Raw genomic sequence first — 14,517 nt, forward strand, 5'->3', positions numbered from 1 at the left:
CCGATAACAAAGAGAAAGAAGCTTTCTGAGAAACTTCTTTGTGTTCTGTGAAATCATCTCACAGAGTTACAGCTTTCCCCTCAAGAAGCCTTTCCGTAAGACAGTTCTTGTGGAATTCGTAAAGTGATATTTTGAAGCCCATAGATGGCTACGGTGAAAAAGGAAATATCCTCAGATGAAATCTGGAAAGAAACTTTCTGAGAAACTACTTAGTGTTCTGTTAATTCATCTTACAGAGTTACATCTGTATTTTCTGGATCTCTTTGCTGGCCTTATTTTTGTGGAATCTGAGAACAGATATTTCGGTTCCCATTGAAGACTATAGGGCCAAAGGAAATATCCTCCGATAAAAAAGAGAAAGAAGCTTTCTGAGACACTTCTTTGGGTTCTGTGAAATCATCTCACAGAGTTACAGCTTTCCCCTCAAGAAGCCTTTCGCTAAGACAGTTCTTGTGGAATTGGCAAAGTGATATTTGGAAGCCCATAGAGGGCTATGGTTAAAAAGGAAATATCCTCAGATGAAATCTGGAAAGAAGCTTTCTGAGAAACTGCTGAGTGTTCTGTTAGTTCTTCTCAAAGAGTTATATCTGTATTTCGTGGATCTCTTTGCTAGCCTTATTTCTCTGGAATCTGAGAACAGATATTTCGGTTCCCTCTAAAGACTATAGGGCCAAAGGAAATAACATCCGATAACAAAGAGAAAGAAGATTTCTGAGAAACTTCTTTGTGTTCTGTGAAATCATCTCACAGAGTTACAGCTTTCCCCTCAAGAAGCCTTTCGCTGAGACAGTTGTTGTGGAATTGGCAAAGTGATATTTGGAAGCCCTTAGAGGGCTATGGTGAAAAAGGAAATATCCTCAGATGAAATCTGGAAAGAAGCTTTCTGAGAAACTGTTCTGTGATGTGTGACTTCCATTCACAGAGTTACATCGGTATTTCGTGGATCTCCTTGCTAGCCTTATTTCTGTGGAATCTGAGAACGGATATTTCGCATCCCTTTGTAGACTATAGGGCCAAAGGAAATATCCTCCGATGACAAAGATAAAGAAGCTTTCTGAGAAACTTCTTTGTGTTCTGTGAAATCATCTCACAGAGTTACAGCTTTCCCCTCAAGAAAACTTTCGCTAAGAGAGTTCTTGTGGAATTGGCAAAGTGATATTTGGAAGCCCATAGAGGGCTATGGTGAAAAAGGAAATATCCTCAGATGAAATCTGGAAAGAAGCTTTCTGAGAAACTGCTTAGTGTTCTGTTAATTCATCTCACAGAATTACATCTATATGTGGGGGATCTCATTGCTAGCCTTATTTCTGTGGAATCTGAGAACAGATATTTCGGATCCCTTTGAAGACTATAGGGCCAAAGGAAATATCCTCCGATAACAAAGAGAAAGAAGCTTTCTGAGAAACTTCTTTGTGTTCTGTGAAATCATCTCACAGAGTTACACTTTCCTCTCAAGAAGCCTTTCGCTAAGACAGTTCTTGTGGAATTGGGAAAGTGATATTTGGAAGCCCATCGAAGGCTATGGTGAAAAAGGAAATATCCTCAGATGAAATCTGGAAAGAAGCTTTCTGAGAAACTGCTCTGTGATGTGTGACTTCCACTCACAGAGTTACATCAGTATTTCGTGGATATCTTTGCTAGCCTTCTTTCTGAGGAATCTGAGAACACATATTTCGGATTCCTTTGAAGACTATAGGGCCAAAGGAAATATCCTCTGATAACAAAGAGAAAGAAGCTTTCTGAGAAACTTCTTTGTGTCCTGTGAAATCATCTCTCAGAGTTACAGCTTTCCCCTCAAGAAGCCTTTCGCTAAGACAGTTCTTGTGGAATTGGCAAAGTAATATTTGGAAGCCCTTAGAGGGCTATGGTGAAAAAGGAAATATCCTGAGATGAAATCTGGAAAGAAGCTTTCTGAGAAACTGCTCTGTGATGTGTGACTTCCACTCACAGAGTTATGTCATTATTTCGTGGATCTCTTTGCTAGCCTTATTTCTGTGGAATCTGAGAACAGATATTTCTTATTCCTTTTAAGACTATAGGGCCAAAGGAAATATCCTCCGATGACAAAGAGAAAGAAGCTTTCTGAAACTTCTTTGTGTTCTGTGAAATCATCTCACAGAGTTACAGCTTTCCCCTCAAGAAGCCTTTCGCTAAGACAGTTCTTGTGGAATTGGCAAAGTGATATTTGGAAGCCCAAAGAGGGCTATGGTGAAAAAGGAAGTATCCTCTGATGAAATCTGGAAAGAAGCTTTCTGAGAAAGTGCTTAGTGTTCTGTTAATTCATCTCAAAGAATTACATCTATATTTTGTGGATCTCTTTGCTAGCCTTATTTCTGTGGAATCTGAGAACAGATATTTCAGATCCCTATGAAGACTATAGGGGCAAAGGAAATATCCACCGATAACAAAGAGAAAGAAGCTTTCTGAGAAACTTCTTTGTGTTCTGTGAAATCATCTCACAGAGTTACAGCTTTCCCCTCAAGAAGCCTTTCGCTAAGACAGTTCTTGTGGAATTGGCAAAGTGATATTTGGAAGCCGATTGAGGGCTATGGTGAAAAAGGATATATCCTCAGATGAAATCTGGAAAGAAGCTTTCTGAGAAACTGCTCTGTAATGTGTGACTTCCACTCACAGAGTTACATCTGTATTCGTGGATCTCTTTGCTAGCCTTATTTCTATTGAATCTGAGAACAAATATTTCGGATCCCTTTGAAGACTATAGGGCCAAAGGAAATATCCTCCGATAACAAAGAGAAAGAAGCTTTCTGAGAAACTTCTTTGTGTTCTGTGAAATCATCTCACAGAGTTACAGCTTTCCCCTCAAGAAGCCTTTCGCTAAGACAGTTCTTGTGGAATTGGCAAAGTGATATTTGGAAGCCCATAGAGGGCTATGTTGAAAAAGGAAATATCCTCAGATGAAATCTGGAAAGAAGCTTTCTGAGAAACTGCTTAGTGTTCTGTTAATTCATCTCACAGAATTACATCTATATTTCGTGGATCTCTTTGCTAGCGTTATTTCTGTTGAATCCGAGAACAGATATTTCGGATCCCTATGAAGACTATAGGGGCAAAGGAAATATCCTCCGATAACAAAGAGAAAGAAACTTTCTGAGAAACTTCTTTGTGTTCTGTGAAATCATCTCACAGAGTTACAGCTTTCCCCTCAAGAAGACTTTCGCTAAGACAGTTCTTGTGCAATTGGCAAAGTGATATTTGGAAGCCCATAGAGGGCTATGGTGAAAAAGGAAATATCCTCAGATGTAATCTGGAAACAAGCTTTCTGAGAAACTGCTTAGGGTTCTGTTAATTCATCTCACAGGGTCACATCTGTATTTCGTGGATCTCTTTGCTAGCCTTATTTCTGTGGAATCTGAGAACAGATATTTCGGATCCCTTTGAAGACTATAGGGCCAAAGGAAATATCCTCCGATAACAAAGAGAAAGAAGCTTTCTGAGAAACTTCTTTGTGTTCTGTGAAATCATCTCACAGAGTTACAGCTTTCCCTTCAAGAAGCCTTTCGCTAAGACAGTTCTTGTGGAATTGGCAAAGTGATATTTGGAACCCCATAGAGGGTTATGGTGAAAAAGGAAATATCCTCTGATGAAATCTGGAAAGAAGCTTTATGAGAAACTGCTTAGTGTTCTGTTAATTCATCTCACAGAATTACATCCATGTTTTGGCGATCTCTTTGCTAGCCTTATTTCTGTGGAATCTGAGAACAGATATTTCAGATCCCTATGAAGACTATAGGGGCAAAGGAAATATCCTCCGATAACAAAGAGAAAGAAGCTTTCTGAGAAACTTCTTTCTGTTCTGTGAAATCATCTCACAGAGTTACAGCTTTCCCCTCAAGAAGCCTTTCCCTAAGACAGTTCTTGTGGAATTCGTAAAGTGATATTTTGAAGCCCATAGATGGCTATGGTGAAAAAGGAAATATCCTCAGATGAAATCTGGAAAGAAGCTTTCTGAGAAACTGCTTAGTGTTCTGTTAATTCATCTCACAGAGTTACATCTGTATTTCGTGGATCTCTTTGCTAGCCTTATTTCTGTGGAATCTGAGAACAGATATTTCGGTTCCCATTGAAGACTGTAGGGCCAAAGGAAATATCATCTGATAAAAAAGAGAAAGAAGCTTTCCGAGAAACTTCTTTGTGTTCTGTGAAATCATCTCACAGAGTTACAGCTTTCCCCTCAAGAAGCCTTTCGCTAAGACAGTTCAGGTGGAATTGGCAAAGTGATATTGAGAAGCCCATAGAGGGCTACTGTGAAAAAGGAAATATCCTCAGATGAAATCTGGAAACAAGCTTTCTGAGAAACTGTTTAGTGTTATGTTAATTCATCTCACAGAGTTACATCTGTATTTCGTGGATCTCTTTGCTAGCCTTATTTCTGTGGAATCTGAGAACAGATATTTCGGATTCCTTTGAAGACTATAGGACCAAAGGAAATATCCTCCGATAACAAAGAGAAAGAAGCTTTCTGAGACTCTTCTTTGTGTTCTGTGAAATCATCTCACAGAGTTACAGCTTTCCCCTCAAGAATCCTTTCGCTAAGACAGTTCTTGTGGAATTGGCAAAGTGATATTTGGAAGCCAATAGGGAGCTATGATGAAAAAGGAAATATCCTCAGATAAATCTGGAAAGAAGCTTTCTGAGAAACTGCTTAGTGTTCTGTTAATTCATCTCACAGAATTACATCTGTATTTGGGGATCTCTTTGCTAGCCTTATTTCTGTGGAATCTGAGAACAGATATTTCTGGTCCCTTTGTAGACTATAGGGGCAAAGGAAATATCCTCCGATAAAAAAGAGAAAGAAGCTTTCTGAGAAACTTCTTTGTGTTCTGTGAAATCATCTCACAGAGTTACAGCTTTCCCCTCAAGAAGCCATTAGCTAAAACAGTTCCTGAGGAACTGGCAAAGTGATATTTGGAAGCCCAAGGAGGGCTATGGTGAAAAAGGAAATATCCTCAGATGAAATCTGGAAAGAAGCTTTCTGAGAAACTCCTCTGAGATGTGTGACTTCCACTCACATAGTTATATCTGTATTTCGTGGATCTCTTTGCTAGCCTTATTTCTGTGGAATCTGAGAACAGATATTTCGGATCCCATTGAAGACTATAGGGGCAAAATAAATATCCTCCGATAACAAGGAGAAAGAAGCTTTCTGAGAAACTTCTTTGTGTTCTGTGAAATCATCTCACAGAGTTACAGCTTTCCCCTCAAGAAGCCTTTCGCTAAGACAGTTCTTGTGGAATTGGCAAAGTGATATTTGGAAGCCCATAGAGGGCTATGGTGAAAAAGGAAATATCCTCAGATGAAATCTGGAAAGAAGCTTTCTGAGAAACTGCTTAGTGTTCTGTTAATTCATCTCACAGGTTTACATCTGTATTTCGTGGATCTCTTTGCTAGCCTTATTTCTGTGGAATCTGAGAACAGATATTTCGTATCCCTTTGAAGACTATACGGCCAAAGGAAATATCCTCCCATAACAAAGAGAAAGAAGCTTTCTGAGAAACTTCTTTGTGTTCTGTGAAATCATCTCACAGAGTTACAGCTTTCCCCTCAAGAAGCCTTTCGCTGAGACAGTTCTTGTGGAATTGGCAAAGTGATATTTGGAAGCACATCGAGGGCTATGGTGAAAAAGGAAATATCCTCAGAAGAAATCTGGAAAGAAGCTTTCTGAGAAACTGCTTAGTGATCTGTTAATTCATCTCACAGAATTACATCTATATTTTGGGGATCTCATTGCTAGCCTTATTTCTGTGGAATCTGAGAACAGATATTTCGGATCCCTTTGAAGACTATAGGGCCAAAGGAAATATCCTCCGATAACAAAGAGTAAGAAGCTTTCTGAGAAACTTCTTTGTGTTCTGTGAAATCATCTCACAGAGTTACAGCTTTCCCCTCAAGAAGCCTTTCGCTAAGACAGTTCTTATGGAATTGGCAAAGTGATATTTGGAAGCCCATAGAGGGCTATGTTGAAAAAGGAAATATCCTCAGATGAAATCTGGAAAGAAGCTTTCTGAGAAACTGCTTAGTGTTCTGTTAATTCATCTCACAGAGTTGCATCTGTATTTCGTGGATCTCTTTGCCAGCCTTATTTCTGTGGAATCTGAGAGCAGATATTTCGGATCCCTTTGAAGACTATACGGCCAAAGGAAATATCCTCCGATAACAAAGAGAAAGAAGCTTTCTGAGAAACTTCTTTGTGTTCTGTGAAATAATCTCACAGACTTACAGCTTTACCCTCAAGAAGCCTTTCGCTAAGACAGTTCTTGTGGAATTGGCAAAGTGATATTTGGAAGCCCTTAGAGGGCTATGGTGAAAAAGGAAATATAATCAGATGAAATCTGGAAAGAAGCTTTCTGAGAAACTGTTCTGTGATGTGTGACTTCCACTCACAGAGTTACATCTGTATTTCGTGGATCTCTTTGCTAGCCCTATTTCTGTGGAATCTGAGAACAGATATTTCGGATCCCTTTGAAGACTCTAGGGCCAAAGGAAATATCCTCCGATAACAAAGAGAAAGAAGCTTTCTGAGAAACTTCTTTGTGTTCTGTGAAGTCATCTCACAGAGTTACAGCTTTCCCCTCAAGAAGCCTTTCGCTAAGACAGTTCTTGAGGAATTGGCAAAGTGATATTTGGAAGCCCAAGGAGGGCTATGGTGAAAAAGGAAATATCCTCAGATGAAATCTGGAAAGAAGCTTTCTGAGAAACTGCTCTGAGATGTGTGACTTCCACTCACAGAGTTATATCTGTATTTCGTGGATCTCTTTGCTAGCCTTATTTCTGTGGAATCTGAGAACAGATATTTCGGATCCCTTTGAAGACTATAGGGGCAAAAGAATTATCCTCCGATAACAAAGAGAAAGAAGCTTTCTGAGAAACTTCTTTGTGTTCTGTGAAATCATCTCACAGAGTTACAGCTTTCCCCTCAAGAAGCCTTTCGCTAAGACAGTTCTTGTGGAATTGGCAAAGTGATATTTGGAAGCCCATAGAGGGCTATGGTGAAAAAGGAAATATCCTCAGATGAAATATGGAAAGAAGCTTTCTGAGAAACTGCTTAGTGTTCTGTTAATTCATCTCACAGGTTTACATCTATATTTCGTGGATCTCTTTGCTAGCCTTATTTCTGTTGAATCTGTGAACAGATATTTCGTATCCCTTTGAAGACTATACGGCCAAAGGAAATATCCTCCCATAACAAAGAGAAAGAAGCTTTCTGAGAAACTTCTTTGTGTTCTGTGAAATCATCTCACAGAGTTACAGCTTTTCCCTCAAGAAGCCTTTCGCTAAGACAGTTCTTGTGGAATTGGCAAAGTGATATTTGGAAGCCCATAGAGGGCTATGTTGAAAAAGGGAATATCCTCGGATGAAATCTGGAAAGAAGCTTTCTGAGAAACTGCTTAGTGTTCTGTTAATTCATCTCACAGAGTTACATCTGTATTTCGTGGATCTCTTTGCTAGCCTTATTTCTGTGGAATCTGAGAGCAGATATTTCGAATCCCTTTGAAGACTATAGAGCCAAAGGAAATATCCTCCGATAACAAAGAGTAAGAAGCTTTCTGAGAAACTTCTTTGTGTTCCGTTAAATCATCTCACAGAGTTACAACTTTCACCTCAAGAAGCCTTTCGCTAAGACAATTCTTGTGGAATTGGCAAAGTGATATTTGGAAGCCCCTAGAGGGCTATGGTGAAAAAGGAAATATCCTCAGATGAAATCTGGGAAGAAGCTTTCTCAGAAACTGCTTAGTGTTCTGTTAATTCATCTCACAGACTTACATCTATATTTTGTGGATCTCACTGCTAGCCTTATTTCTGTGGAATCTGAGAACAGATATTTCGGATCCCTATGAAGACTATAGGGGCAAAGTAAATATCCTCCGATAACAAAGAGAAAGAAGCTTTCTGAGAATCTTCTTTGTGTTCTGTGAAACCATCTCACAGAGTTACAGCTTTCCCCTCAAGAAGCCTTTCGGTAAGACAGTTCTTGTGGAATTGGCAAAGTGATATTTGGAAGCCCGTAGAGGGCTGTGATTAAAAAGGAAATATCCTCAGAAGAAATCTGGAAAGAAGCTTTCTGAGAAACTGCTCCGTGATGTGTGACTTCCACTAACAGAGTTACATCAGTATTTCGTGGATCTCTATGCTAGCCTTATTTCTGTGTAATCTGAGAACAGATATTTCGGATCCCTTTGAAGACTATAGGGCCAAAGGAAATATCCTCCGATAACAAAGAGAAAGAAGCTTTCTGAGAAACTTCTTTGTGGTCTGTGAAATCATCTCACAGAGTTACAGCTTTCCCCTCAAGAAGCCTTTCGCTAAGACAGTTCTTGTGCAATTGGCAAAGTGATATTTGGAAGCCCATAGAGGGATATGGTGAAAAAGGAAATATCCTCAGATGTAATCTGGAAACAAGCTTTCTGAGAAACTGCTTAGGGTTCTGTTAATTCATCTCACAGGGTCACATCTGTATTTCGTGGATCTCTTTGCTAGCCTTATTTCTGTGGAATCTGAGAACAGATATTTCGGATCCCTTTGAAGACTATAGGGCCAAAGGAAATATCCTCCGATAACAAAGAGAAAGAAGCTTTCTGAGAATCTTCTTTGTGTTCTGTGAAATCATCTCACAGAGTTACAGCTTTCCCCTCAAGAAGCCTTTCCTAAGACAGTTCTTGTGGAATTGGCAAAGTGATATTTGGAAGCCCATAGAGACCTATGATGAAAAAGGAAATATCCTCAGATGAAATTTGGAAAAAAGCCTTCTGAGAAACTGCTTAGTGTTCTGTTAATTCATCTCGGAGAATTACATTCATATTTTGTCGATTTCTTTGCTAGCCTTATTTCTGTGGAATCTGAGAACAGATATTTCGGATCCCTTTGAAGACTATAGGACCAAAGGAAATATCCTCCGATAACAAAGAGAAAGAAGCTTTCTGAGACTCTTCTTTGTGTTCTGTGAAATCATCTCACAGAGTTACAGATTTCCCCTCAAGAATCCTTTCGCTAAGACAGTTCTTGTGGAATTGGCAAAGTGATATTTGGAAGCCAATAGAGAGCTATGATGAAAAAGGAAATATCCTCAGATAAATCTGGAAAGAAGCTTTGAGAAACTGCTTAGTGTTCTGTTAATTCATCTCACAGAATTACATCTATATTCGGAGATCTCATTGCTAGCCTTATTTCTGTGGAATCTGAGAACAAATATTTCTGTTCCCTTTGTAGACTATAGGGGCAAAGGAAATATCCTCCGATAACAAAGAGAAAGAAGCTTTTTGAGAAACTTCTTTGTGTTCTGTGAAATCATCTCACAGAGTTACAGCTTTCCCCTCAAGAAGCCTTTCGCTAAGACAGTTCCTGAGGAACTGGCAAAGTGATATTTGGAAGCCCAAGGAAGGCTATGGTGAAAAAGGAAATATCCTCAGATGAAATCTGGAAAGAAGCTTTCTGAGAAACTGCTTAGTGTTCTGTTAATTCATCTCACAGGTTTACATCTGTATTTCGTGGATCTCTTTGCTAGCCTTATTTCTGTGGAATCTGAGAACAGATATTTCGTATCCCTTTGAAGACTATACGGCCAAAGGAAATATCCTCCCATAACAAAGAGAAAGAAGCTTTCTGAGAAACTTCTTTGTGTTCTGTGAAATCATCTCACAGAGTTACAGCTTTTCCCTCAAGAAGCCTTTCGCTAAGACAGTTCTTGTGGAATTGGCAAAGTGATATTTGGAAGCCCATAGAGGGCTATGTTGAAAAAGGAAATATCCTCGGATGAAACCTGGAAAGAAGCTTTCTGAGAAACTGCTTAGTGTTCTGTTTATTCATCTCACAGAGTTACATCTGTATTTCGTGGATCTCTTTGCTAGCCTTTTTTCTGTGGAATCTGAGAGCAGATATTTCGGATCCCTTTGAAGACTATAGGGCCAAAGGAAATATCCTCCGATAACAAAGAGAAAGAAGCTTTCTGAGAAACTTCTTTGTGTTCCGTGAAATCATCTCACAGAGTTACAACTTTCACCTCAAGAAGCCTTTCGCTAAGACAATTCTTGTGGAATTGGCAAAGTGATATTTGGAAGCCCCTAGAGGGCTATGGTGAAAAAGGAAATATCCTCTGATGAAATCTGGAAAGAAGCTTTCTCATAAACAGCTCTGAGATGTGTGACTTCCACTCACAGAGTTACATCTGAATTTCGTGGATCTCTTTGCGAGCCTTATTTCTGTGGAATCTGAGAACAGATATTTCGGATCCCTTTGAAGATTATTGGGCCAAAGGAAATATCCTCCGATAACAAAGAGAAAGAAGCTTTCTGAGAAACTTCTTTGTGTTCTGTGAAATCATCTCACAGAGTTACAGCTTTCCCGTCAAGAAGCCTTTCGTTAAGACAGTTCTTATGGAATTGGCAAAGTGATATTTGGAAGCCCATCGAGGGCTATGGTGAAAAAGGAAATATCCTCAGATGAAATCTTGAAAGAAGCTTTCTGAGAAACTGCTTAGTGTTCTGTTAATTCATCTCACAGAGTTACATCTGTATTTCGTGAATCTCTTTGCCAGCCTTATTTCTGTGGAATCTGACAGCAGATATTTCGGATCGCTTTGAAGACTATAGGGCCAAAGGAAATATCCTCCGATAACAAAGAGAAAGAAGCTTTCTGAGAAACTTCTTTGTGTTCTGTGAAATCATCTCACAGAGTTACAGCTTTCCCCTCAAGAAGCCTTTCGCTGAGACAGTTCTTGTGGAATTGGCAAAGTGATATTTGGAAGCCCATCGAGGGCTATGGTGAAAAAGGAAATATCCTCAGATGAAATCTGGAAAGAAGCTTTCTTAGAAACTGCTTAGTGTTCTGCAAATTCATCTCACAGAATTACATCTATATTTGGGGATCTCATTGGTAGCCTTATTTCTGTGGAATCTAAGAAAAGATATTTCGGATCCCTTTGTAGACTATAGGGGCAAAGGAAATATCCTCCGATAACAAAGAGAAAGAAGCTTTCTGAGAAACTTCTTTGTGTTCTGTGAAATCATCTCACCGACTTAAAGCTTTCCCCTCAAGAAGCCTTTCGCTAAGACAGTTCTTGTGGAATAGGCAAAGTGATATTTGGAAGCCCATAGAGGGCTATGGTGAAAAAGGAAATATCCTCAGATGAAATCTGTAAAGAAGCTTTCTGAGAAACTGCTCTGAGGTGTGTGACTTCCACTCACAGAGTTACATATGTATTTCGTGGATCTCTTTCCTAGCCTTATTTCTGTGGAATCTGAGAACAGATATTTCGGATCCCTTTGAAGAATATAGGGCCAAAGGAAATATCCTCCGATAACAAAGAGAAAGAAGCTTTCTGAGAAACTTCTGTGTGTTCTGTGAAATCATCTCACAGAGTTACAGCTTTCCCCTCAAGAAGCCTTTCGCTAAGACAGTTCTTTTGGAATTGGCAAAGTGATATTTGGAAGCCCCGAGAGGGCTATGGTGAACAAGGAAATATCCTCAGATGAAATCTGGAAAGAAGCTCTCTGAGAAACTGCTTAGTGTTCTGTTAATTCATCTCACAGAATTACATCTATATTTTGTGGATCTCATTGCTAACCTTATTTCTGTGGAATCTGAGAACAGATATTTCGGATCCCTATAAAGACTATAGGGGCAAATGAAATATCCTCCGATAACAAAGAGAAAGAAGCTTTCTTAGAAACTTGTTTGTGTTCTGTGAAATCATCTGACAGAGTTACAGCTTTCCCCTCAAGAAGCCTTTCGCTAAGACAGTTCTTGTGGAATTGGCAAAGGGATATTTGGAAGCCCATAGAGGGCTACGGTGAAAAAGGAAATATCCTCTGATGAAATCTGGAAAGAAGCTTTCTGAGAAACTGCTCTGAGATGTGTGACTTCCACTCACAGAGTTACATCTGTATTTCGTGTATCTCTTTGCTAGCCTTATTTCTGTGGAATCTGAGAACAGATATTTCGGATCCCTTTGAAGACTATAGGGCCAAAGGAAATATCCACCGATAACAAAGAGAAAGAAGCTTTCTGAGAAACTACTTTGTGTTCTGTGAAATCATCTCACAGAGTTACAGCTTTCCCCTCAAGAAGCCTTTCGCTAAGACAGTTCTTGTGGAATTGGCAAAGTGATATTTGGAAGCCCATCGAGGGCTATGGTGAAAAAGGAAATATCCTTAGATGAAATCTGGAAAGAAGCTTTCTGAGATACTGCTTAGTGTTCTGTTAATTCATCTCACAGGGATGCATCTGTATTTCGTGGATCTCTTTGCTAGCCTTATTTCTGTGGAATCTGAGAACAGATATTTCGGATCCCTTTGAAGACTATACGGCCAAAGGAAATATCCTCCCATAACAAAGAGAAAGAAGCTTTCTGAGAAACTTCTTTGTGTTCTGTGAAATCATCTCACAGAGTTACAGCTTTCCCCTCAAGAAGCCTTTCGCTAAAACAGTTCTTGTGGAATGGGCAAAGTGATATTTGGAAGCCCATAGAGGGCTATGTTGAAAAAGGAAATATCCTCGGATGACATCTGGAAAGAAGCTTTCTGAGAAACTGCTTAGTGTTCTGTTAATTCATCTCACAGAGTTACATCTGTATTTCTTGGATCTCTTTGCTAGCCTTATTTCTGTGGAATCTGAGAGCAGATATTTCGGATCCCTTTGAAGAGTATAGGGCCAAAGGAAATATCCTCCGATAACAAAGAGAAAGAAGCTTCTCGAGAAACTTCTTTGTGTTCCGTGAAATCATCTCACAGAGTTACAGCTTTCCCCTCAAGAAGCCTTTCGCTAAGACAATTCTTGTGGAATTGGCAAAGTGATATTTGGAAGCCCCTAGAGGGCTATGGTGAAAAAGGAAATATCCTCAGATGAAATCTTGAAAGAAGCTTTCTGAGAAACTGCTTAGTGTTCTCTTAATTCACCTCACAGACTTACATCTATATTTTGTGGATTTCATTGCTAGCCTTATTTCTGTGGAATCTGAGAACAGATATTTCGGATCCCTATGATGACTATAGGGGCAAAGGAAATATCGTCCGATAACAAAGAGAAAGAAGCTTTCTGAGAAACTTCTTTCTGTTCTGTGAAATCATCTCACCGAGTTACAGCTTTCCCCTCAAGAAGCCTTTCGCTAAGACAGTTCTTGTGGAATTGGCAAAGTGATATTTGGAAGCCCATAGAGGGATATGGTGAAAAAGGAAATATCCTCTGATGAAATCTGGAAAGAAGATTTCTGAGAAACTGCTTAGTGTTCTGTTAATTCATCTCACAGAGTTACATCCGTATTTCGTGGATCTCTTTGCTAGCCTTATTTCTGTGGAATCTGAGAACACATATTTCGGATCCCTTTGAAGACTATAGGGTCAAAGGAAATATCCTCCGATAACAAAGAGAAAGAAGCTTTCTGAGAAACTTCTTTGTGTTCTGTGAAATCATCTCACAGAGTTACAGCTTTCCCCTCAAGAAGCCTTTCGCTAAGACAGTTCTTGTGGAATTGGCAAAGTGATATTTGGAAGCCCACAGAGGGCTATGTTGAAAAAGGAAATATCCTCAGATGAAATCTGGAAAGAAGCTCTCTGAGAAACTGCTTAGTGTTCTGTTAATTCATCTCACAGAGTTACATCTGTATTTCGTGGATGTCTTTGCTAGCCTTATTTCTGTGGAATCTGAAAGCAGATATTTCGGATCCCTTGGAAGACTATAGGGCAAAGTGATATTTGGAAGCCCTTAGAAGGCTATGGTGAAAAAGGAAATATCCTCAGATGAAATCTGGAAAGAAGCTTTCTGAGAAACTGCTTAGTGTTCTGTGAATTCATCTCACAGAGTTAAATCTGTATTTCGTGGATCTCCTTGCTAGCCTTATTTCTGTGGAATCTGAGAACAGATATTTCGGATCCCTTTGAAGACTATAGGGCCAAAGGAAATGTCCACCGATAACAAAGAGAAAGAAGCTTTCTGAGAAACTACTTTGTGTTCTGTGAAATCATCTCACAGAGTTACAGCTTTCCCCTCAAGAAGCCTTTCGCTAAGACAGTTCTTATGGAATTGGCAAAGTGATATTTGGAAGCCCATAGAGGGCTATGTTGAAAAAGGAAATATCCTCAGATGAAATCTGGAAAGAAGCTTTCTGAGAAACTGCTTAGTGTTCTGTTAATTCATCTCACAGAATTACATCCATATTTTTTCGATCTCTTTGCCAGCCTTATTTCTGTGGAATCTGAGAACAGATATTTCAGATCCCTATGAAGACTATAGGGAAAAGGAAATATCCTCCGATAACAAAGAGAAAGAAGCTTTCTGAGAAACTTCTTTGTGTTCTGTGAAATCATCTCACAGAGTTACAGCTTTCCCCTCAAGAAGCCTTTCGCTGAGACAGTTCTTCTGGAATTGGCAAAGTGATATTTGGAAGCCCATCGAGGGCTACGGTGAAAAAGGAAATATCCTCAGATGAAATCTGGAAGGAAGCTCTCTGAGAAACTGCTTAGTGTTCTGCTAATTCATCTCACAGAATTACATCTATATTTTGTGGAT

This window comes from Macaca fascicularis, chromosome 19, assembly GCF_037993035.2.
Source record: "Macaca fascicularis isolate 582-1 chromosome 19, T2T-MFA8v1.1".
Lineage (NCBI taxonomy): Eukaryota > Metazoa > Chordata > Mammalia > Primates > Cercopithecidae > Macaca > Macaca fascicularis.